The sequence below is a fragment of the Colobus angolensis genome, unplaced genomic scaffold, assembly GCF_000951035.1.
Source record: "Colobus angolensis palliatus isolate OR3802 unplaced genomic scaffold, Cang.pa_1.0 Scaffold286, whole genome shotgun sequence".
In the NCBI taxonomy this organism is placed as follows: domain Eukaryota; kingdom Metazoa; phylum Chordata; class Mammalia; order Primates; family Cercopithecidae; genus Colobus; species Colobus angolensis.
The window spans coordinates 1,496,755-1,522,353 of NW_012116110.1; positions in this window are offsets into that span (position 1 = coordinate 1,496,755).

Here is a 25,599-nt window from a genome sequence, read left to right on the forward strand (position 1 = left end):
AGGGGTCTCTTCTCTGGGTCCCACATTTTAGAGGACCACACCAACACACAGTGAATTTATTAAGAGCACACAGACAGTGGTATTTCTGTTAGTTGAGATCTGATACTCAGCTCTGACTCAGCAGGACCCATAACCCAAAACACACACTTTGACTTAACTGATCAAGCCCCAGGGAATGCGTTTTTACATCCCTTGCCTTATGTTTCTGAATCAAAATTGTTACAAAATGTGACTTCATTTGAATGCCATGGTTTCTAGATTGTGCTACTGGTGAGACAGAGACAGATACTGCTTTAGGGTCCTGGGAGCATTTGAATGTTGAAGCATGTAGTGAGAGAAAAGACAAATTAACTTGTCAAATTCTTCCACTCAGGCAACCTGAATATAGTAAATTCTTACTGATTATTTATTATTTGCCAATAGTACTCAATGTTTATTTTCTTGCTTCTACTTATGCTTCCATTTGTGGTACCAGAGGTACTCACAAACTATCGTAGTAGTTGCAGCAGTTGCACGTGGCAACTAAGGAATGCTTGGAAAGATTTTAAAGATTAATATTTCCCTCAAATGTGCATATATGTAGAAATAGACATAGCATGTGTAAAGTATAATGCTGATAATTTACCTCACTATCCAGATAGAAATTGAATCCTAGAATTTTTTTTTTTTTTTTTTTTTTGAGATGGAGTCTCTTGTTGCCCAGGCCGGAGTGCAATGGCACAATCTCAGCTCACTGCAACCTCTGCCTCCTGGGTTCAAGCGATTCTTCTGCCTCAGCCTCCCAAGTAGCTGGGATTACAGGTGCCTGTCACCATGCCCAGCTAATTTCTGTATTTTTAGTAGAGATGGGGTTTCACCATGTTGGCCAGGCTGGTCTGGAACTCCTGACCTCAGACAATCCACCCGCCTTGGCCTCCCAGATGAATCTGCATACATTAAATTTTATTAAAATATTTATTGACAAATAAATTTGGAAAAAAGCAAATTTTATCATTTCTGCATTATTTAAACACTTAACACTTTGATGTCATGATGTATAATTTATGTCTTGCTTTCTAATTTTAATAGAAAATGTTGAATATTTCAGTAGAAATGCAATTTCAGAAGTATAAAAGTAATTTTAATTTTTAACATTTAATTTAAATGTTTGATAAGATATATTCAAGATTTGTGTACTTATGATAAATTATATTTTAATATTTTATATCATTGAGAATGAGTAGAGGTTGAAATCATGATAAATGTAGAAAATACAAAAATGTAATTCAGTTAAGTAGCTGAAAAGGAAAAGCAAATGTCATTACCAGGGTGTGTATTTATCAAGACAGGGGGATAAAATGTATGTTATTTAACAGTTAGTTGATTTGAGTTGTAACTTTTAGTTGTTTACATCTACAATGTGAGAGGCATCATTTGGCCTTTTGCCCTGGACCCCACGAATATTATGGGTAAGCCTGAAAGACAAGGATGGAAATGAAATCTAATTAGTTGAGAGAGGGACCCACTGTGTGTGTGCTGGGCTCAGACTTGGGTGGGTGAAGTGGGGAGTACAGGAAGACTGATTGGAGAATATCCGTCTCCAGAATTGCTGGTTATGGCCGTGGTATAACTGTTTTCTATCACCAACAGTGGTTCTGTGGTAGGGGCTGAGAGGAAGTAGGCTCAGCTTGAGGGCAGAATTGAAGCCAGCAAAGGACTTAACTGCAAACAGGATCATTGAGGCAAATATTTGTTTATACAAAAAAGTCAGAGGCAGTGGTGGTGGTGGTTGGGGTAGTGAGGAGAGCAGACAGGAAATGCCTGCCCTTCCTCCTCTCTGGAGGTTCCAGTGGCACAGCAGCACCCTTGGATACAGGCTCCCAGGGGCCAATTGTACTGGACTTCAGGGAAGCTTCCGACACCGGTCAGGATTGTCCCAGGCTCTGAGTTGGTGAAACACATCACTGATTCCTGCTCAACGGGATAAGAAAAAAAAAATAATAATAATGAGGGATATTTTTAATCTATCCCATGTGATTAACAATAGCATTTGCAGCAAAGTCTTATAAACAGTTTAGTCATAAACACCTCACCAGGCATGTCTCCTATGACAAAATTGATGTTCTGTCTGTGATCAGCTCTGCTGGGTTACTGCGGCTGAGCCAAGATTGATGGTGTGTTGTCATCGTGCCAGTTGCTGAACTAAGGACTGAGAGAACCTCGGGCAGGAAAGAACGGCTATCCGCGTTGAATGGGCTGCTTCAGCTGAAAGAGAGAAAATTGTGCCTTTGAGAAACAGCCACTGAAACAAATCAGAAAAATTTAAAAATAACCATGTGGGGCTATTCATTTGGCTAGCAGAGAGTGCATGTTTTTTACCAAAGTAATCGCCATCGTTTGCAAACAGTGTCACCTAAGCCCAAATTGATGATTGCCTTTCTCAAGGTGAAGCGTTAGTGCCAGTCATAAATTATCCAAAGACCATGAAGGGAGGGGTTTGCCATGTTCATTTCTGTGCCTCCAGGACTGAGTTCAGTTGTTCTCAACCCTGGCAGCCCATTACAAACATCAGGAGAGCTCTAATGACTAAATCCCATTACAGACCAATTAAATCAGAATCTCTTAGACATTGGGTGCTGGCACATCCCATTTTTTTTTTAAGTTTCCCAGGTGACTGTAAAGTGCAGTCATGGTTGGCATCTGCTAGGCCAGCTATCGAGCTATCAATTACATAGTAATCGCTCAATAAACATTCAATAAACTGAACCTGGCATAAGTAGCTTTTGCAGATTCCACTTTAACTTAGAGAAAGAAAAGGATGGCTGGGCACAGTGGCTCATGTGTGTAATTCCAGCACTTTAGGAGGCAGAGGTGGGTAGATCACTTGAGCCCAGGAGTTTGAGACCAGCCTGGGCAATATAGTGAGATTCCATCTCTACTGAAAAAAACAACATGGATGAGGAGAGGGCTGCAACCTTCTATTGCCAAACTGTTGCAGACAGAACTAGAACATTTTATCTAGAGGTATAGTCTCACGGCTATTAAAAAGATATGTGGGGCGATTTCCAATGTGAGGTGATTTCAGGCTTTTTTAGGTAGTAGCAAGGTGATAGCCCAGGGCTGTGATGAAAACATTAGAATTTTCAAGTTGTACCGCATTGCCACATTTTGTAGAATAAAAAATATCTGTTTAGATTTGCCCATCTGTGCATTTATCTAAGATAGATGCAGCTTCCTCTGATACCTGGAGGAAAGTGTGGGCTAGGGTCCCTAGCAAAGGGACAAGAATGATCATTCTCTGTGTGTAAAAAATGTGTAACTCCAGACCACTCAGTTCTGGGAGCGTTGCATTTGTGCCAAAATGTGGGTCTGGGTTTAAGAGGGTCTCTACTTCATATACTTTGCAGTTGTTCAAGACCAAAGAATTATGTAAGAATTTGCATACAAGATAAACATTAACACATTGAACTAACATTTCTAATGTTAATGAATGTATTGACAGCAAATGTTAATGACTCTTACTTTTCCTTTCTCTTATTCCACTGGTAGGGGAATGAGTAGGTCTACCTATGCAGAGATGGCTACTTTCGGTAGTATTTTAAATTACAACTGGTTCTTTATGGAAAGTTTCCTAATTTGGATTATTGGCTGTATATGACTGAGTTCCAAGAGTGAGTTATGACTATCAAAAGAAGAACAGTACACCTAGTGTTGCAACATTTTTCCTTGTTACTTTGTACCCTCTAGTAACTTGTCTTAATAAAAAAAGAGACATGCTTAAACATTTTTGGGTTGCTTAATAACTTACATAAGCTACCTTAAGTTATAAAAATTATAAAAGAATAAATGCAAAAATGAGTAGATGATAGATCGATGTTAGATGGATGATAGATGACAGATAGATAGATAGATGATGGAGAGATGATAGTAGATAGATAGATTATAGATAGATAGATGATTAGATAGATAGATAGATAGATAGATATGAATGATCCAACTGCAGATACCTTAGACACCCGTGACTGCCCCATGATATCTTCTGGAATGCAAAACTGGCCCATCTTAGTTATCGTTTCATTCAGATTTTGTCTCCGTAGAAGGAGCTGTTACCCACCCATTGATAGGAAACCTAATATTGACTTCACTTAATGTAAGATTATGTTCTGTTGTGGTCATTAACCCATAATTTCCGGTGTTTCTTGTGTCCTTGTCGCTGTAGGACAATGAGGATAGCACAAAATGAAATGTTTAGAGTATATCACAAGAATAGAAATATTTTTCAAAAACATACGACTTGACCTTTCATTGTCTTTACTGCCTTATACATTTAATAAACAATGACAAGGTTTTGTTTTAGAAGTTTGCTGCCACTTGTAAGATCAGAAAAATGTTACTAAATCTTGAGAATTTTAGAGTTAGAGACCTGGAATTATCTAGTCCACTTTATAGATGAGGGAACCTGAAACCCAGAGAGACTGATTTGTCTTAGACCGTGTAACAGCACACACAGAACTGGGGTCCAGGTGGAATTTCACCAGGAAAGCTTGGTCAGGAAACAAAGCCTAATGGGGGCCCCTTGTGACATACAGAATTGACAGAGACCTACTTTTTTCTACTATGAACAGAGAAAATCTATTTATCAAGGCAAAGAGACTGGGGAGGTGTGGGGATGGGGAGGAATAACAAGTTGGGGAAAGGGAGGGTAAATGTTTATCTTTGCTAGGAGTGAGCATAGCTGTAGATAATATCTTTCCACTAGCTGTGGGCACTGTCGGGATTTCGTTGGGAATTGGCCACTTGGGAATTGACAGCATTCTGAACTTAGTTGGTAGCCCCATCTTATCATTTGCAGAATTGACTTAAGGTGCCTCAGTTCTGTCCTCTTCACTAACTGACCCCTCAGCATCACAACTGAACCCGTCTCACACTGATAGTAATCCTATTAATATAAGTTGCAAGTGGTTCCCACTACAGCGTACTATTTGAGTCAATCTAGTTTTGCAACTGTCTCTGGGACTCAACTTCTAGCCCAGACATTTTAGGGATACAATACAAGGGATGTTCAAAAAGTTCATGGAAAATGTGTACTATGGAAAAATTATGCATGGCTTTCAATGTCTTTTTTGGCACCAAAATAAACTCATGCTAATTTGTTATAACATGTGTGAACAGGATCTAGCTTGAGGCACTAAGAAGGATAAGACATCTGTTTGAAAAAGTCCATATAACAGCAAAATGAATTCTGCTGAAATTGAAGCAAAAACAAACATCAAATTGATGGTGAAGCTTGGTGAAAGAATGGTGAAAGCATTAACGATTTACAAAAAGTATATGTCTCAAAGAAATCAGCAATTTACAAATGGATAACTTGTTTTAAGAAGGGTCGAGATGATGTTGAAGATGAAGCGCTCCGCAGCAGACCATGCACATCAATTTGCGAGGAAAAAAATCATCTTGTTTGTGCCCTAATTGAAGAGGACTAACAACTAACAGCAGAAACAATACACAACACCATGGACATCTCAACTGGTTCAGCTTACCCTATTCTGGCTGGAAAATTAAAATCGAGCAAACTTTCCACTTGAAGAGTACCAAAATCTTTGCACCTAGATCAGGGGCAGAAAAGAGCAGAGCTTTCAATGGGAAATTTAAACAACTAGGATCAAGATCCTGATGCATTTCTTTGAAGAATTGTAACGGGAGATGAAACATGGCCTTAACACTATGATCCTGAAGACAAAGCACAATCAAAGCAGTGGCTACCAGGAGGTGGAAGTGGCCCAGTCAAAGCGAAAGTGGTTAAGAGCAAAGGTCGTGGCAACAGATTTTTGGATGCTCAAAGCATTTTGCTTGTTGACTTTCTGGAGTGCCAAAGAATGATAACATCTGCTTATTATGAGAGTGTTTTGAGAAGGTTAGCCAAAACTTTAACAGAAAAATGTCTGGGAAAGCTTCACTAGAGAGTCATTTTCCACCACAACAACGCTCCTGTTCATTTCTCTCACCAAACAAGGGCAATTTTGCCAGAGTTTCAATGGGAGATCATTAGGCATCCACCTTACAGCCCTGATTTGGCTCCTTCTGATTTTTTGTTTGGTTGGTTGGTTCCCAAACCTAAAAAAAAAAAAACTTAAAAAACAACCAATTTTTTTTGTCAGTTAATAATGTAAAAAGGGGCCAGGCATGGTGGCTCACGCCTGTAATCCCAGCACTTTGGGAGGATGAGGCAGTTGGATCACGAAGTCAGGAGTTTGAGACCAGCCTGACCAACATAGTGAAACCCTGTCTCTACTAAAAATACAAAAATTAGCTGGGTGTTGTGGTGTGCACCTGTAATCCCAACGACTTGGGAGGCTGAGGCAGGAGAATCACTTGAACCCGGGAGGCGGAGGTTGCAGTGAGTCGAGATCGCACCACTGCACTCCAGCCTGAGCAACACAGCAAGACTCCATCTCAAAAAAAAAAAAAAAGTTAGCTGGGTGTTGTGGTGTGCACCTGTAATCCCAACGACTTGGGAGGCTGAGGCAGGAGAATCACTTGAACCCGGGAGGCGGAGGTTGCAGTGAGTCGAGATCGCACCACTGCACTCCAGCCTGAGCAACACAGCAAGACTCCATAAAAAAAAAAAAAAAAAAAATGTAAAAAGGACTGCACTGACATAGTTAAATTCCTAGGACCCTCAATTCTTTACAGATGAAATGAATGGTTGGTATCATCACTTATAAAAGTGTCTTCTTAACTTTCATGGGGCTTATGTTGAGAAAGTTTATGGTTTTTATTTTTATCTTTTAATTCAATTTTTCCACTAAGTTTTTGAAGTTTCCTCATAAAAGTAACATGACAAACTAAACATTGATATCACAGTGATGAATGATAACAGCATTCCTCAGCAATTATATTTTATAGAGTCTGCAGAGGAAGGAAAGAGTGAATTATTTCATACCAATTGATGTTACTAAGATTGACTTGAATGGGGGCCTATCGCATTGTCTGCGTGCAGGCAAGCTCAGGGAGGTTAGGTCACGTATTTGCAAGTATTTTCAACCCAGGGATTTACTGCTCAAACAAGGATTTTTTTTTTTTTTTTTTTTTTTTTGTAGTGAAAAGTGAATTTGGGAGTCTCAAGACCTGGGTTTGGAAGCCAGTTATGCTAGGAGGGAGTTGCTTGAGGTTGCATTTTCCCTCTCTGGGCCTCATTTCTCCATCTGTGTAATCAGGTAGTGACACTAGCAAGTCTCTGGATTTTCTTTTGGTTCTAACACTCTAACTAGTATCTTATGATTCTAATTATTTCTTCTATCCTCTTTTCCATACATAGATCCCTGATAGCAGTATGTGGAGGGCGACTTGCAAGCTGGCCCATGCTTGGGAATTAAGCACTGGTCTATTTACGACTAGTCCACCAGCTGTGGCCTCTGTCACCAGGCTGCTTCCTGTCTTGGACTTGTCACCTATAAACCTTACTGAGCGTGCTCATCATTCCTTTTTCTCTTGAAAAAGCCACTCGCTTCTAAGAGACTTCAAATTCTTTTCCTGAACCATAACCTCTCTACCCTCTAGTAAGGGAGAAGCTAGTACAAAAGTTTCCCCTTTCTGTGCTAAGTACCTAATTTTAGACCTCAGTCTCAAGCTACATAGGGGAAATTGTCTACTTGGAAACCTGTTAACACAGCCTCATGAGACAAGCCATATTTTTATTTGGTGATTTTGAGATCTGAAACATAAAAGATAACTTTAAAAATACTTTTGACACTTTAAATTTCATTTTTGGTTCCAAAAAGCATCTAGTACATATGAACTTACACTTTTAGAAATACACTACATATGATCAGTTATGCTTTCTGTTGGTCTTTACCCTTCTATAGTTCCTTGGGCTTTCTTTATATTGGGATTCTTTGATCCTAGAGTAAGCATTTTACCCAGGAAATGAAAGTCTGCTGTTTTCTCTGACAACCTTTATTTTGTATTTCTTTGGGATAGATTCCTGAATCATGTAACCAGTGAAAAAAATGCCAAGATCTTTTATTAAAATCTCACTGGAGTCTGTGAGACAGCAAAGAATTACAGCAGCATTAGAACATTATTTGACCTAAAAGGGTTTGACTGTTCTAGAATCCAAATTCTCTCTCTACAGATAAGGAAACAGACCCAGAAAGGCAAAGTAACTTGTCTGGGGTCACAGAAGTCGCAAGGAACACAAAAGGAGAAATAAAACCTTGGTACCTTACTTTTTAGCACACACATTTTTAGGAGGGTGGGAAGGTGGAGCGAATGGAACCAGTCTTTTTGGTGACTTCATGCTCCAAGGAAGCTCATTTTTCAATGTTGCATTTTAATGTTTTATTATTGCTTTATATTTTAACATTTTGCATTTTAACATTTTGTCACTGTTTTATATTTTAACAAAAATCTCCAACGTTATAAAATCATCTCCAACATTATAAAATATATCTAATATGTATTGCAAGAATATCTTCTCAGACCAGGGTAGTAAACTCAAATGCCTCAGGGGTCCGGCAGGGAGTGGGGAACAAAGCCAATAGGAATGGGCGCTTCTGGCAAAGCCTTCCAGTCGCCCTGCCCTCCCCCTTTCTCCTTCTCTGACACAGACAAAGCGCTGGACCAACAGAACAGTGCTGCCCCTGGGTGACCAATGGACTCTTCCTAATGGCGACTGCAGGTTCTTTTACTGTAACACACACAAGCAAGGATTCCTTCTTCGCCAGCTCATCCCCAGCACAGTACCTTCCATTTCACAGGTAGCCGATAAATGTTTTTCAGTGGGTTAGTGTTTAAATCTGTATTGAGACTGGAAGTTTAAATTCAATATAATCATCTCCTTTTGTGAAGATAAACTAGTTCAGATCTTGAGAAAAATTTTTCTAAAATTTACTGTGTAGAGTGGGCCAATTCTTAAACTGTGAGTACCTTGGGAAGGCCACCAGTCATTGATGTTTTTTTTTCTTTTTGAGACAGGGTCTTCTTTCACCCAGGCTGGAGTGCAGTGGTGCTGTCTCAGCTCACAGCAACCTCCTCCTCCCAGGCTCAAGTGCTCCTCCTACCTCAACCTCCTGAATAGCTGGGACCACAGGCATGTGCCATCACGCCCAGCTAATTTTTGTATTTTTGGTAGAGATAGAGTTTCGCCATGTCGCCCAGGCCAGTCTTGAACTCCTGAGCCCAAGTTATCTGCCCACCTCGGCCTCCCAAAGTGCCGGGATTACAGGCGTGAGCCCCTGTGTCCAACCAGCCATTCACAACTAATGTGAATCAATCGCATTTGCTTCGCTTTCTTCCTCAATTGCATTTAGACGGAGGATGAGGTAGAGGAAAAGAACAATCTTATGCCTGTCGTGGGGAGTGGGGAGGCTGGCCTCACTCCAAAAATGAACTACAGGAAGAAAGGGCTTTGGAAGGCAGAATGAAAAGCAGAAAGAAAGATGAGAGTAGTAAACAGTGCCTATTTCACAATTTGGTTTAAGGCTGACATTGTGGGATTCCAATATGAAGGAAATGGGTTCACTTTCAGATGCAGATGACTCATAAGCAAGCTCATTATAAATCCTTCGGAAAAATATTGGGCCCAGTATTCTTTCTTTTTCTGAATCTTTTTCTGCCTGCAAGCTCAATCAATCTCTTTCTCTTTCTCTGTCTCTCTCTCCAAACCACTGTAGTAGATAAACATATTTCCCCATTTATCATTGAGGCCAGGTATCTTCAGTTACATCACCATCATTTCAACCACAACATAGCCTGGAGTTCATCACACCCCATCAGGGCTTCGGGCAACCTGCCTGACACATGTGTTTGGTTAGAGGGAATCAGGAGCAGAAGTGCTCTGAATTGCACTTTTCAAAACCTGTTACGCACTCATGCCAACAGATGGGGAAAATTTCCTTCCAAAGCTGCCAGGAAGAGCCTCCAGCTGTTTTCACTGAGCTAAAGTGCACCTGCACCAGAGGCTGCTTGTTATAGCAGCTGCCAGGATGTGTTGGGGAAGCAAGCCACACTTAGCATCATGCAGTGGTGTCATGGACAATTGGAAGCCAACAAGATTTAGAGGAAAGGATGCTGGACTTCACACCAGATGACCTGGGTTTAGTTTCTAGTGCTGCCCTTTCTTCAAAGGTGTTTTTGTTGTTGTTGTTTTGGGTTTGTTTGGTTTGTTTGTTTGTTTTTGAGACAGAGTCTCACTCTGTCACCCAAGCTGGAGTGCAGTGGCACAATCTCGGCTCACTGCAAGCTCTGCCTCCTGGGTTCACACCATTCTCCTGCCTCAGCCTCCCGAGTAACTGGGACTGCAGGTGCCTGCCACCATGCCCGGCTAATTTTTTTTTTTTTTTTGTATTTTTAGTAGAGACAGGGTTTCACCATGTTAGCCAGGATGGTCTCAATCTCCTGACCTTGTGATCCACCCGCCTCGGCCTCCCAAAGTGCTGGGATTACAGGCGTGAGCCACCGTGCCCAGCCCATGGGTAGTCTTGAGTAAGTCCCTCAACCTCCCCAGCTTTAGTCTCCTTGTCTATAAATAGATTCTTACCCCTGCTCTGCTTCTCAGTTATAGCTGCTGTTTCTTTAGCTTCTGGTCTATGCTTTTGAGACAGAGTCTCACTCTGTCGCCCAGGCTGTAGTGCAGTGGCACAATCTCGGTTCACTGCAACTTCTGCCTCCCGGGTTCAAGTGATTCTTTTTTTTTAGTAGAGATAGATTTCACTATATGTTGGCCAGGTGGTCTTGAACACCTGACCTCAGGTGATCCACCCACCTTGGCCTCCCAAAGTGCTGGGATTACACATGTGAGCCACCGCACCCGGCCTAACATAAATTTCTTAAATAAGCAGCCAACAGAGTCTTTTCAGGCCAGTGTTAAAACTGAACCATGCAAGATTTTCTTCAGTATCATAAGGAGGTTTTAGTAATAGGGAAAAGAAGATGTGGGATTAATCTCTTTCATGCCAGCAAAGCATGCTTTTTTCAAATCCCTGTTTCTTCATGGCTTCCAAGGTATCTGCAAGTCTTTCTTCTACATACACCTTTCTGACTCATATGGCCAAGTGGAAATTGCATACTTTACAAAAGAGTTGCCCAGACCTGGGTTGGAAACTCAGCTCAACCACTGACACATGTGTGTGCCAAGCAAGTTAGTTAACTTCTATATGTCCTGAAAATGGAGGTGATAAAACCTAAAACCTGCCTCTTGGGAAAGGTAAAGAGTTAATATATGTAATGTACTAACACCAAGTAGAACCATATGTAGCTGGTGTGTGCGTATGTGTGTGTGTGTGTGCGTGTGTGTGTGTGTAGCTACATGAATGAAATGCGTTGATGGGGTTCAGGACATGTTACTCAAAATTATGGCAGCGTGGCACTTGGAAAAACAGCAGAAGCAGGAAGATCACTTTCCCTTAATTCTACTCCCCTGAAGCAGGTTACAAAACCTTCATTCCAGAGGTGCCCCCATATACCCAAAGGAAAGGAATATCCTTGCCTCTAGAGACACAGAGGCATAGAGAAGAATCTGAACAAACAGGCCCTGCTAAGATCCTCCCAGTTCATTACCATTAGATCATAGATCATACACTCTTTGTCTAAACATACTTTGCCACAGCTGTCCACTTCTTCATTAAGCTTAGCATAAAAATACATGGGTTTCCCTGTTTCTTTGGGTCTGAAGACTCCTATATCATGTAAAACTTGAATACACTTGTATGGTTTTCTCTTGTTTCTGCCTTTTGTTATAGGGGTCTCAGCCATAAACCCAGCAAATAGTGAGGAAAGACACCTTTCTTCCCCAACAGTGTCCTTGTGTCTATATGGCTTTACATAATGCTGTCACTTCAGTTCTCCTTGTTGTGGTGAGGATATTTGATATAAATATCTTTTTCTGATTGCACGGACTACTTGGACTTTTATACTGATCCTCATGGTACAAATGGAGTTGTCCAGTTAAAAAAAAATAATTCCTAAAAGTGGCCTTTTGTTCAGACTCTGTAGTGTTATTGAGTTTGTTTTGATTGTGTGTGTGTGTGTGTGTGTGTGTGTATCCCTAATCTTTTAGTTCTTTCCATTGCCACAGTTTGTCTCCTGCAAGCCTCTATGAGAAGTGGTCCTGGTGGCCGTCCAGTTGGGCTGGTTGGTGGAGCTGCTCCAACTCCCTGATTTCAGAGTTTCCACTGGCCTCTCCACCATGCTCCTTCAAATATATCCTTAGCTAGTTTAGTACTAGATGGACTGCTTGCTCTAGCAAATACATCTGAATTATTTCTTTTGCAAGAAAATTGTATTAAGGTACTTTGTTTTTTTTCCCACAGGAAAACAGCCCCCTGGTGTCTGATGGTTAAAAATGTTATCCTAGATCTATCAATGAGTAAATTCTCTGGAAGTAAATGAAGCCTTAGGGGGAGAAGGGATATTTGCTCTCCAAAGGTACCACTGAATTACTTTCTCATAAATTTGAGAGTCCTAAAAGCATTTTTTTCTTCCCATTCTGAGAGGATTTAAACTTGTTTCAAAAATACATGCCATAAAAATTAAATAACAAAGGTGTCAGATGTGGGTAAGAATTCAAAACAAGAGGAAAGAGCAGCCTTGTATCGTTGCTATTGTCAGTGGCCAGTTTATTCCCAAGCTTCTCAGTGGTCAAAATAGAGACAGAAACTCTGTGTTAAGAGCTATAGTGTCCAAAATGCAAACTAACTTTTTCTCAAGCCAAGAGGGAGTTCTATGTGACCTTTCTCCCAAGGAAAGCCATTACAATAACTCTTAAAGTCCTAGTTTGACCCAAATTTCTAGACAACTTAAAACCCTAGGGACATTTGTCAGTTAGCTTGGGCCTAGGGAAAAAGTGTAGCAGTGTTTATGTACATGCAGACAGAATAACACTATAATCTCTAATCCCCTATGCTTGGGCGTCTGAGTGACATGAGCCTGCCCTGGCTTTTCCATGTGGCAGCATTATGTAATGTAGTATAATTGCAAACAGTACTAAATGTGATTTTAGGTCATTTTTTTGAGACGTAATTTCTCCCTTCTCGCCCAGGCTGGAGTGCAATGGTGTGATCTCGGCTCACTGCAACCTCCACCTCCCGGGTTCAAGCGATTCTCATGCCTCAGCCTCCTGAGTAGCTGAGATTACAGCTAATTTTATTATTTTTAGCCCAGCTAATTTTATTATTTTTAGCAGAGACAGGGTTTCACCATGTTGGCCAGGCTGGTCTCGAACTCCTCACTTCAGGTGATCCCCCGATCTTGGCCTCCCAAAGTGTTGGGATTGCAGGGATGCGCTTCCGCACCTGGCAGATTTTAGGTCATTTAACTGAAGGGAAAGTTGTATTACGCTGGTGCAAAAGTAATTGCAGGTTTTGTCATTGCTTTTAATTGCAAAAACCACAATTACTTTGGCACCCACATAATATTTATCCTTCAAGGGCATGCCAAAGTATCTCTGTCCTGTGAAGTTCTGGTGCATTTCGGAAATCCCTGGCATAACCCCTAACAGAGTAGCAGCGATCTCCTATGGCCTCTGCATTGATATGCCTCAATGAAAGCAGTGCAGTGATTCACTTTCATGTCTACTCCTCAGCCTGTGAGAGTCCTGAGGGGAGGCTGCCTCTTCTCTTCCATCATTGAATGCTGGTGCCCAGTTTGGTGCCTTCCACAACGATCATGGAGAAGAAGAGTGAAGATGATGTGCTAGTCAGTTCTAAGCGCTTTACATGGTTTTTCTTATTTAGTCCTTCTAACAGCTATATGAGGTAGTTACTCTTATTATCCTTATTTTACAGATGAAGAAGCCATGGCCCAAAGAGTAATTTCCCTCTTTACTGGAAGTAAATGTTAGACGACAGAATTTAAGGCCATTCTCTCAACCAATACACTAGAATGAAGACCGAGTCTGAATTTTTAAGGAGGCCAGCCAGTCTCGGGCTTGGGAGGCTCTAAACGTGCCAGCGGATTGTGTCACAGGAAAAGAGTAAAATCTTGTGTGTACTGAGATGCTTCCGTTTGAATTCCCTCTTATTCTCACAGTCCCAGGAATGAGGTCCCTCTCTAATGGCCAACAGACATTATCTTCAAACTATAGGGGCAAGCATGGCTGAGCAAACTGAGCAGCTTTATAGATATTTATTTCTTAAAGATTCTTTATTTCTTAAAGCACGATATCATTTTAAATTTAATAATAAAGCTAAATAGGTGTGTGGATGGTACTGCATTAACTTATTGGAAGCTATCAGATAGAAAAATAGAGGCAATCATCTTTGCGTCTAATTTCTCCTAAATGTTTACTCTCTCTGAAAGCAAAGTACCATTTACAATTTTGTGTTAATTCACTCTAAACTCAGCAGATTCTTAAGTGGTCTGACATCTTTAAATAGTTTTCTGGGGGAAAGAATGAACCAGCTGAACAAATCTAATGTTGCCATTTGCTCTAAACATTTTGATAAATAACCCCTGTGCTGAAAGGGAACTATGTTCTTTGGATATGCTTCACGTATTTTTTTCCAAGGGCACCCCAAATGGGTTGACTGCAAATATTTCTACTAATGAGATGGCCTTAAAATATTACTGCTGCATTATAGGCATGAATAGTGAGTTTCATTAGGTTGCTTGAGTCCCACTTGGATGGCATAGTAAATCTCAGAAAACTGTGCATGGTAAATAGATGAAGAGCTTTTTGGATATAATTAATTTGTTCTAACATACCTACTAGCTATCTTAACATTGCAGTTGTAACTCAGTCTCAAGCTACTTTAAGTACATAAAACAATTTAGGACTGTTATAGGGATTCTTCATGAGCCCAAAGGATTACTACCTTAAAACAAAACAAAACAAAACAAAACAAACAAACAAAAACTCTCCAGTTTGAGAGAGACATGAAGGTATCAGTTAAATTCTTCCTTTACTTCACTAATATTCACTGTAATTTGGTTATCATCTTGGCTCTAACATCTGTCACCTAAAGTGCTGTCATGCAGCATATTCACAATAAATCTAACTGAATCAAATCCTTCATGTTCTGTCCTAAATGATAGATTGTACTTTGTCGGTTCTTGAATGGTTGTTCATTTATGTGTGAATTCTGATGAACTCAAAGTTTTATTTGTAAATGTGTATTCGCACTGAGGTAGAAAGAGGGGGTTTTGAAGCCAGGAATATGCTTGGCCTTGGAGATAATGGACAGTTATACCAGCAGTGAGTGAGGGTGCCAGATTCCCCACCTCTTTGCCAATATTGTTTTGAAGAGACCAGGCCTTTTGCCTTGTAGGCTGTTCCGTATTCTGATTTGTCTAATGGTAACTTCAGAATGCAGTTGAACTTGTTTCTCTATCACCTGTCTTTCTGGTAAACTTAAAGGTAGACCTAACAGCCTGAATAGATTCAGGTTCAATCTTCTGGGAGCAAATACTTCACAGGTGACGCTGTATACTTCATGATGTATTGCATCTGGAGTCACATCATGTTACGCTATCCCTCTACTCATGATGTCTGGCTATGGTGCTGATGGCCAGTCCCTCCATTGGAAGATATGTTTCTTACTTTATAATTAGAAAATAGTTGGTGGGATGCATTTATTTAATTTTAATGAGATGGGACATATTTGCATATGTTATTCACCAAGACATTATTAATTTTCATTGTTGAGGAAGCAAGGTTTTTTATTTGGAGCAGGGCAAGGGGGCATCCCAGCACTCCCCAATTCACACCAGGCAGATTCCCACTTAGCAGTAAGTCCCAGAGGATATTCAGACCAAGGGCAACTGGAACAATTCTGTTGCTTAAATCATTTTAAGGGTTAGGTGTAGCTGAAAGCTATACCAGGGAATTTGGGGGATAATTTTAGTTTGTTTACTTTTTAAATAAATAATACATCCATGTAATTGAAAATTCAAAATATATAAAGGATAAAAAGTAGAATCTCTGTTTCAGTTATCTATTTGTATGTAACAAATCTCCCCAAAACAGTGGCTTAAAACAGTAATGGTATCTTCATTTAGTAATGAAGCTGGGGGTGAATGGGCCCAGATAGTTGGTTCTCGTTCTGGTTCTCACACAGTTGCTGTTATACAGTGACTGGAGCTGGGCCCATCTCAGATGGCATCACTCATGTTTGTTGGTGGAGCTGAGAAGACTCAAAAAAGCTAGAGGCTAGAGCAGCTGAGGCTCCTTGGACATCTCTCTTCTTTCTCTTCTCTCTGTCGCACACTAGGTGGTTTCTCTACTGGTGGCCTCCCGGCTGGGATCTCAACATGGCAGCTGATGACTCCTGGAATGATTGTCTCAAGGGAAGCCTGCAGACACAGCATGCCCTTTTCAAATGCAGCCTCAGACTTCATGCAGCACAAATTCTATTCCATTCCATTCATTAGGAGAGGGGCAAAGGCCCACCAGTGTCCAAGGAAGGGTCAGAGCTTCCATCTCCTGATGGGAGAGTGTCAAAGAATTTGCAACCGTGTTTCAAAAGTATCACATTCCCCTCATAGCCTTTTTGCCCAGCCACCCAGTTCACTTTTCCCAATGCAACCAATGTTACCAGTTTCTTGGGGAGAATTGAAGAGATGCTCTATATGTGAGATAAACATACATATTTTTTCACTCAGCATAGTGTAAACAGTGTCCCGTACCTTGATTGTTTTTTAAAACACTTGTTGAGTACCTGCTATGTCCGGGTGCCTTTATATATCTGATCTCTTTAGTCCCCAGAGAGGTTCAGTAACTTTACACCTTAGTGACTATGTTAGATTCTTAGAGCTGCTGTAACAAATTACAGGTGGCCTAGAACAACAGAAGTTTATTCTCTCACAGTTCTGGAGGCCAGAAGTCTGAAATCAAGATGTCGGCAGGGTTGGTTCCTTTTGGAGGCTTTGAGGGAGAACCCATTCCATGCCTGTCTGCCAACTTCTGGTGGCTGCCCACAGTTCTTGACATTTCTTGGGAAGTAGCCACATCACACCAATCTCTGCCTACATCTTCACGTGGACCTCCCCTCTGTGCATGTCTGTATCTTCTTTTCTGTCTGTTACAGGGACACTCTTTATTGAATTTAGGGCCCACCTTAAATCCAACATGACCTTATCTTGAGATCCTTAATTGAATTACATCTGCAAAGATTCTATTTCCAAATAAAGTCACGTTCACAGGTACCAGGGGTTAGGAACTAGATCTGTCTTTTGAAGGCCGCTATTTAACCTGCTACAGTGACCAAGTGAAGAACTAAATCCAGGTTCTTTCTGATTCCAAGTCCAGTGCACTTTGGATGCAATCATACTCTCTCCCTCTGTGAAACAGCTTTGCCAGTGTTAAGAATTCTCTTCTTCCTCAGGTACACTGATTATTCTTAGGTTTGGTTGTTTAACATAATCCCAGACTTCTTGGAGGATTTGTTCATATTTTCTTATTCTTTTTCCTTTGTTTTTGTTGGATTGGGTTAATTTGAAGACCTTGTCTTTGAGCTCTGAATTTCTTTCATCTGCTTGTTCAGTTCTATTGCTGAGACTTCCCAAAGCATTTCGCATTTCTAAAAGTGTGTCTAAAGTTTCCTGAATTTTTGTTTGCTTTTTCTTTAAGCTATCTATTTCCATGAATATTTCTCCCTTCACTTCTTGTATCATTTTTTTAATTTCCTTGCACTGGGCTTCACCTTTCTCTGGTCCTTCCCTGATTAGCTTAATAACTAACTTCCCGAATTCTTTTTCAGGCAAATCAGGGATTTCTTCTTGGCTTGAATCCATTGCTGGCAAACTAGTGTGATTTTTGGGGGGTGTTGAAGAGCCTTGTTTTGTCACATTACCTGGGTTGGTTTTCTGATTCCTTCTCATTTGGGTAGGCTCTGTCAGAGGGAGGGTCTAAGACTGAAGGCTATTGTTCAGATTCTTTTGTCTATGGGGATGTTCCCTTGATGTAGTGCTCTCCCCCTTTTCCTATGGATGTGACTTCCTGTGAGCTGAACTGCAGTGATTGCTGTCTTTCTTCTGGGTCTAGCCACCCAGTGAGTCTACCTGGCTCCAGGCTGGTACTGGGGGTTGTCTGCACAGAGTCCTGTGATGTGAACCGTCTACGGGTCTCTCAGCCGTGAATACCAGCCTCTATTCTGGTGGAGGTGGCAGAGGGTGCAATGCACTCCATGAGGGTCCTTAGCTTTGCTGGTTTAATGCTCTATTTTTGTGCTGGTTGGTCTCCTGCCAGGAGCTGGTGCTTTCCAAAAAGCATCAGCTGTAGTAGTGTGGATAGGGACCCGCCGTGGGCTTATCTGAGCTCAGACTCTCCCTGGGCTGTTCTTGCTGAGACTGCTGTGCAGATGGGGGTGAGATTCCCCGGTCCCTGGACTTGTGTACCTAGGAGGATTATGGTTGCCTCTGCTGAGTCATGCAGGTTATCAGGGAAATAGGGGAAAGCTGGCAGTCACAGGCCTCATCAGCTCCCGCACAAACTGAAGGGTCAGTCTCACTTTCACCATGCCCCCTGCAACAGCCCAGAGTTCAGGTAGAGGGCAGTGGGCTTGAAAATTTGCCCAAGGCTATCCGCCTCCCAGCTTCAAAAGAAAAGGACTTGGTTCTTCCCCGGCCTGTGGAGTCCGCACACTTGATTCACACCCTCCTCCAAGTGCTTTTCCAGTGTTAAGGACCACATCATAGTTTCTCATTATTATTCTGACATTAGATGGTTTTTGTGCTTCTAATTTATACCAGAAAGTACCTTGGGCACCTGGAAGAAATCATTGAATTCTACTAAATTTTTCATTTGTTTTTAAGGGCATCCCTTGCCCAAATAATTTTTTAATGCTAATTGGGCTATGCTCTTGGGAGTTGTTAAATCATCCAAGCTTATAGCAAAAATAAGAAGTTGGCTAACATGTATAGAGTGTTGATTATGTGTTAGGCCTGCACTAAGTGTTTTATAGACATTATCTCACTTCATCCTAGGAGACTGTGACTGTCACCATCTCTCACTGACAGAAAAAACTGAGGTTCAGGGAGGTTAAAGAACTGCTAAGTGGCGCAGCTGAGATTTGAACTCAGGCAGTCTGACACCTAACCCTGCACTCTGGAAGCTGTAATAACTTTACACCCAGTCAGCATCCCTCCCAGCAGGCTGGCCCACAGCCAGTCAAGCTTAATGGACAAAGACTTGTTAATCATGAGAATTAATCACGTATTTCTCAGAGGAACAGACTGGGCATTCAGATGTCTCTTTGTTTTCTCCCATCTCATTTTTGGAGTGACACTGTTGAAAGACATTTGGAACTCTTGAATGAAAAACACTTGGAACTTAAGCTTACTTTTTAGGAAAAAATAAAATCAGGGTATTTCCTTTCTGTCATTACCATTCCAGTCCCTTTGGTCTGGAGTTTCCCTATGCATTCATTACTCAGAGCAGTTGCTTTGAGTTTGTCAGCACATTAGAATGCAGTTATGCTCAAGAAATACAGCAGCTTTCCCCCACCACAAAGGCTGAATTTGTTTTGGTTTGTCATCAATGTAAAACAAATTTCCCTTCAACAGGGTAATATAATAAAAAGCCACATAACTACAAAAGAAGATATAGTAAGTTAGACCTAGTCAGCACTATAATTCTTTCCTTCTAATTAATATTTCTGAAGTGTCTGCAGCTGAAACAAGAAAAGATAAATCACTAATATGACCCCAAAGTCTAAACAAAAGCTTATTGCCTTAGAGTATATTCATTTATTTTTAAAGCACATGTCAGATTTTAAAGGATGACTCTGTAAAAATATTTTAACTACTTAAAACATTAGCTACACAGCTGCCGTTCTATCATCTTAAGTTAAATGCTGGACTAAACTAGAATTGCTTGTTGCCTTGTCTTTCCTGTAATGAAATTAGTTAATGATGGTGCATTTATACTTTATATGGAAAAGGTTATCTTCTTTTGTATATTGCCCTCTTTTAATTAACTAAGGATGCTTGAAAAATAATTGAAGCCTAAAAGTCTTTCAGATAGATTTATTATTTTCCTGTTAAAGTAACAAGATCACTTTTATTTAAAGGATCAAGTTAGCTTACTTTACCTCCAAAGCAATCTGTAAATCATGCATTCGAGAAGTTCTGAGGAAGATACCCTTGAATTCAGGGTTGCAATTTAGTTGCACTAAGATGAAGAAGATTGGGGAGCAAAAATAGGAGTCTAGAGGTCTGGAAGATTGTCCCTCTTGCCCATTTGCTGAGTTACTTCCTCTCCTGAACATCAGATACCAAAAAGTCTCCAGGAGAAGAGGCAAGATATGTAGAATGGAGTTGCAGTGCAGCTGGGAATCAATGTGTTTGGACTTTTGAAAGCCATTACATAGAAAACATTAACAGTTGTATATAAAGTTTTAATTTTATTATTTGAATATTTTGTGTGCATCAATTGGACATTTGGTGATTGTGGCTCAACATATTGTTTTATCGATAGTCTCTGTATTTGAAAGGAACAAAATGTCTGCCCTGGCTTTCTGCATACCATGAATTTGCCTGACAGTGGTGAATTTGATGAATTCTCTAATACCTTGGTGGGGAAGCTATCATTTTCATTGTAGAACCAGGGAAGCTAAAGAGCAGAGAGCTTAAGCGATTTGCTCAAGGTCAGTTGGAGATCAGGGAATATCTGGCTCCAAACTTCCTGTGCTAATTATTATTCAGTTGCTCTCTCTCTGATTTTTGCCCTTATTAATAACTGTTTTTTCATTTTTTAGAGTGGAAGAAAATCTAAAAACCTTTCTAAAAGAAAACTAGTTTTAGATATTGTTGTAGTCAATAAACCCATTTGGCTATTCTTGATTCCAGGTTTCTTTTTTTCTTTTCCTTTTTTATTTTTTATTTTTTAATTTTTTAAACAGGGTCTTGCTCTGTTGCCCAGGCTGGAGTGCAATGGCATGATCTCGGCTCACTGCAACCTCTGCCTCCTGGGTCCAAGTGAGTCTCCTGCCTTAGCTTCCTGAGTACCTGGGATTACAGGCACATGCCACCACACCCGGCTAATTTTAATTTTTAGTAGAGATGGGGTTTTACCATGTTGGTCAGGCTGGTCTGGAACTCCTGAGCTCAGGTGATCCGCCCTCCTTGGCCTCCCAAAGTGTTGGGATTAGAGGTGTGAGACACCATGGCTGGCTGATTCCAGGTTTCTTAAATCTTTTTTTATTGCACTGAAATGGGGAGGCTTGAACATAGATGACTGTTATTCTAATGCCCAAATTTTCAATATGGTGTGCTGACCTTTGGCTACAAGACTGTCTCTATGTTATCTAAATTATTTGGGGTTCCACTCCCAACATTCAATTCTCATAACTCTGGTATAACCTGCTCCTTGCTGTGCAGTAGTTCTCACACAAAAGATCTAATAAAAATCATTTTTTATTTTCTTTTCTCTTCTATCTCACCATCTAGAAAAACACCAAAGTACAGGGGTAATGAAATAAATTATCTGGTCAATTTCCATTTCATTTTGATTTCCAAAATTATTAATTCTATTTTTTATTATGGTAAAATGTACATAACATAAAATTTACCACTTTAGCCATTTTTAAGTGTACAATTCAATGACATTAAGTTCATTCATATTGTACAATCATCACTACTATATATCTCTGCAAATTTTTTATCTTCCCAAACTGAAATTTTTGTACCCATTAAACAATAATTTTCCATTCCTTTTAACCCTCACCCCCTGGTAACCACTATTCTACTTTTGTCCTTATAAATGTAATGGTGGATACTTTATACATGTGGAATCATGCAATATTTGCCCTTTTGTATCTACTTATTTCGCTTAGCATGATGTTTTCAAAGTTTATCCATTTGTAGCATGTATCAGAATTTCATTGCTTTTTGAGACTGAAAAATATTTCATTTTATGTATGTACCATATGTATTAGTCAGGGTTCTCCAGAAAAACAGAACCAATAGGATATATATAGGAGTAGATTTATTATGAGGAATTGGTTCACACAATTGTGGAGGCTGAGAAATCTCACAATCTGCCATTTGCAAGCTGGAGCCCAGGAAAGCTAATGGTGAGCTTCAGTCCGAGTGTGAAGGCCTGGGAACCAGAGCAGCTGATGATATAAATTTCAGTTGGGGTCTGAAGGCCTGAGAATCAGAAACTCTGAGGGCAGGAAAAGATGGATGTCTCTGCTCTAGCAATCAGGTAAGAAGGACCAAATTCTGCCTTTCTCTACGTTTCTGTTCTATTCAGGCCCTCAGTAAATTGGATGATGCCCACCCACATTGGGGAGGGCAAACTGCTGTTCTAAATTCCCTGATTCAATGCTAATTTCATCTGGAAACACCTACACAGACACACCAGGCAGTAGTGTTTAGTCGAATACCTGAGTATCTTGTGATCAGTCAAGTTGACATATAAAATTAACCATCACAACACATTTTAATTATTTATTCATCAATTGATAAACATCTATTGATTCCACCTTTTGACTAATGTGAATAGGGCCGCTATGAAAATTGATGGACAAATATCTGTTTGAGTCCTTGTGTTAGTCTGTTCTCACACTGCTAATAAAGACATACCCAAGACTGGGTAATTTAAAAATGAAAGAGGTTTAATTGACTCACAGTTCAGCATGGCTGGGGAAGCCTCAGGAAACTCACAATCATTGCAGAAAGGGAAGCAAACGTGTCCTCCTTCACATGGTGTCAGCAAGGAGAAGTGCCTGGCAAAAGGGAGAAAAGCCCCATACAAAACCATCAGATCTCATGAGAACTCACTCATGATCATGAGAATAGCATGAGGGTAACTGCCCCCATGGTTAAATTACCTCCCACCAGGTCACTCCCATGACATGTGGGGATTATGGGAAGTACAATTTAAGATGAGATTTTGGTGGGGACACAGCTAAACCATCATTCTGCCCCTGGCCCTTCCCACATCTCATGTCCTCACTTATCAAAACACACTCATGCCCGATCAACAGTCCCCCAAAGTCTTAACTCATTCCAGCATTAACTCAAAAGTCCAAGTCCAAAGTCTCATCTGAAACAAGGCAAGTCCCTCCCACCTATGAGCCTGTAAAATCAAAAGCAAGCTAATTACTTTCTTGATACAATGGGGGTACAGTCATTGGGTAAATACACCCATTCCAAATTGGAGAAATTAGCCAAAACAACAGGGTTACAGGCCCCATGAAAGTCTGAAATCCAATAGAGCAGTCAACAAATTTTAAAGTTCCAGAATGATCTCCTTTAACTCCAAATCTTACATGCAGGACACACTGATGCAGGAGGTGGGCTCCCATGGCCTTGGGCAGCTCTGCCCATGTGGCTTTGCAGGGTACTGCCCCCTTCCCTGCTGCTTTCATGGCTGGTATTGAGTGTCTGTGGCTTTTCCAGGTACACGATGCAAGCTGTCAGTAGATCTACCATTCTGGGGTCTGCAGAACAGTGGCTGTCTTCTCATGGTTCCACTAGGCAGTGCCCCAGTGGGGATTCTGTGTGGGGGCTCTAACCTCACAGTTGCCTTCCACACTGTCCTAGCAGAGATTCTCCATGAAGGCTGTGCCCCTATAGCAAACTTCTGCCTGGACATCCCAGCATTTTCATATATCCTCTGAAATCTAGGGGGAGGTTTCCAAACCTCAATTCTTGTCTTCTGCACATCTGCAGGACCAACACCATATGGAAGCTGCTAAGGCTTGGGGCTTGCACCCTCTGAAGCAACAGCCTGAGCTGTATTTTTGCCCCTTTTAGCTACACCTGAGATGCAGGGCACCAAGTTCCAAGGCTGCACAGAGCAGCAGGGGGGTCCTGGGCCCAGGCCATGAAATCATGTTTCCCTCCTAGGCCTCCCAGCCTGTGATGGGAGTGGCTGCTCTGAAGGTCTCTGAAATGCCCTGGAGACATTTTCCCCATTGACTTGGTGATTAATATTTGGCTCCTTATTACTTATGCAAATTTCTGCAGCCAGCTTGAATTTCTCCCTAGAAAATGGTTTTTTTTCCTATTGCCTCATCAGGCTGCAAATTTCCTAAGTTTGTATGCTCTGCTTCCTCTTGAATGCTTTGCCACTTAGAAATTTCTCTCACTGGATACTCTAAATCATCCCTCTCAAGTTCAAAGTTCCACAGATCTCTAGGGCAGGGGCAAAATGATGCCAGTCTCTTTGAATAGCAAGAGTGACCTTTACTCTGGTTTCCAACAGGTTCCTCATCTCCATCTGAGACCATCTCAGCCTGGACTTCATTGTTCATGTCACTATCAGCATTTTGGTCAAAGCTGTTCAACAAGTCTCTGGGAAGTTCTGAACTTTTCCACATCTTCCTGTCTTCTGGGCCCTCCAAGTCTCTAGGAAGTCCCAAACTTTCCCACATTTTCCTGTCTTCTTCTGAGCCCTCCAAATGGTTCCAACCTCTGCTTGTTACCCCTTTCCAAAGTTGCTTCTACATTTTTGGGCATCTTTACAGCAGCACCCCACTCTCTGCAGTACCAATTTACTGTATTAGTCCATTCTCATACTGCTAATAAAGACGTACCTGAGACTGGGTAATTTTAAAAGGAAAGAGGTTTAATTGACTCACAGTTCAGGATGGCTAGGGAAGCCTCAGGAAACTTACAATCATGGCAGAAGGGGAAACAAACATGTCCTTCTTCACATGGTGGCAGCATGGAGAAGTGTCAAGGAAAAGGAGAAAAAGCCCCATATAAAACCATCAGATCTCATGAGAACTCACAATCATGAGAATAGCATGAAGGTAACCATCCTCATGATTAAATTACTTCCGACCACGTCTCTCCCACGATATGTGGGGATTATGGGAGCTACAATTCAAGAGGAGATTTTGGTGAGCACACAGCCAAACCATATCAGTCCTTGTTTTCAATATATCTAGAAGTGAAACTGCTGGATCATAGGGTAATTCTATGTTTAAATTTTGAGGAACAGCCATACTGTTTTCCACAGCATCTGCACTGTTTTACATTCTCACCAGCAATACACAAAGGCTCCAATTTCTCCACATTCTCATCAACACTTCTTTTTGTTTTTTTGATAGTAGTTATCCTAATGGGTATGAAATGGTTAATCAGTTCTATTTTAAGTGATATCCATAATAGGCTTGTGTCACATTTGCAGTGGTCCATCGTCTTCTGAAGAGCTTTTCTAAGTATGGGAAACTTCCAAACTTGCATTTCTGCCCTTGCAATACAGAACTCAGAGTTCAAATCCCCAGCCTCCCTTTCAGCTAGAATAAAATCACATGGCCTGGACTCTACTAATCAGATGCACCCATGTGAGATTTAAATTTCCAAGTAACGAACAAAAGATATAAGCTATTTTCACTGTTTTCATTTTGTAGGATTGTGTAGTGGCAATGGAGTCTGAGTTTTGGGGACATTCACAGTTGCAATAGGTCCAGTGCAGCCAGGTCTTTAGGGTGACAGTGGCATTTGTTTAACAAGCCATTTCTGTGGCATGATTTTGGACTGTTCCTGGAAGCTTAGCATCAAGCCTATTTTCCAACAAATAAAGTCAATCCAGTCTAGTTTAAAACTTCAATTGAATAACTAATTGAATATTTGTCTTCACCCTGCCCCATGCCAGCAGCTAGGCTTCTACTCTAGAGCCTTCGAGTGGGGAAAGGGCATTGTCTTCACATTCACTCTTCTCTCTTT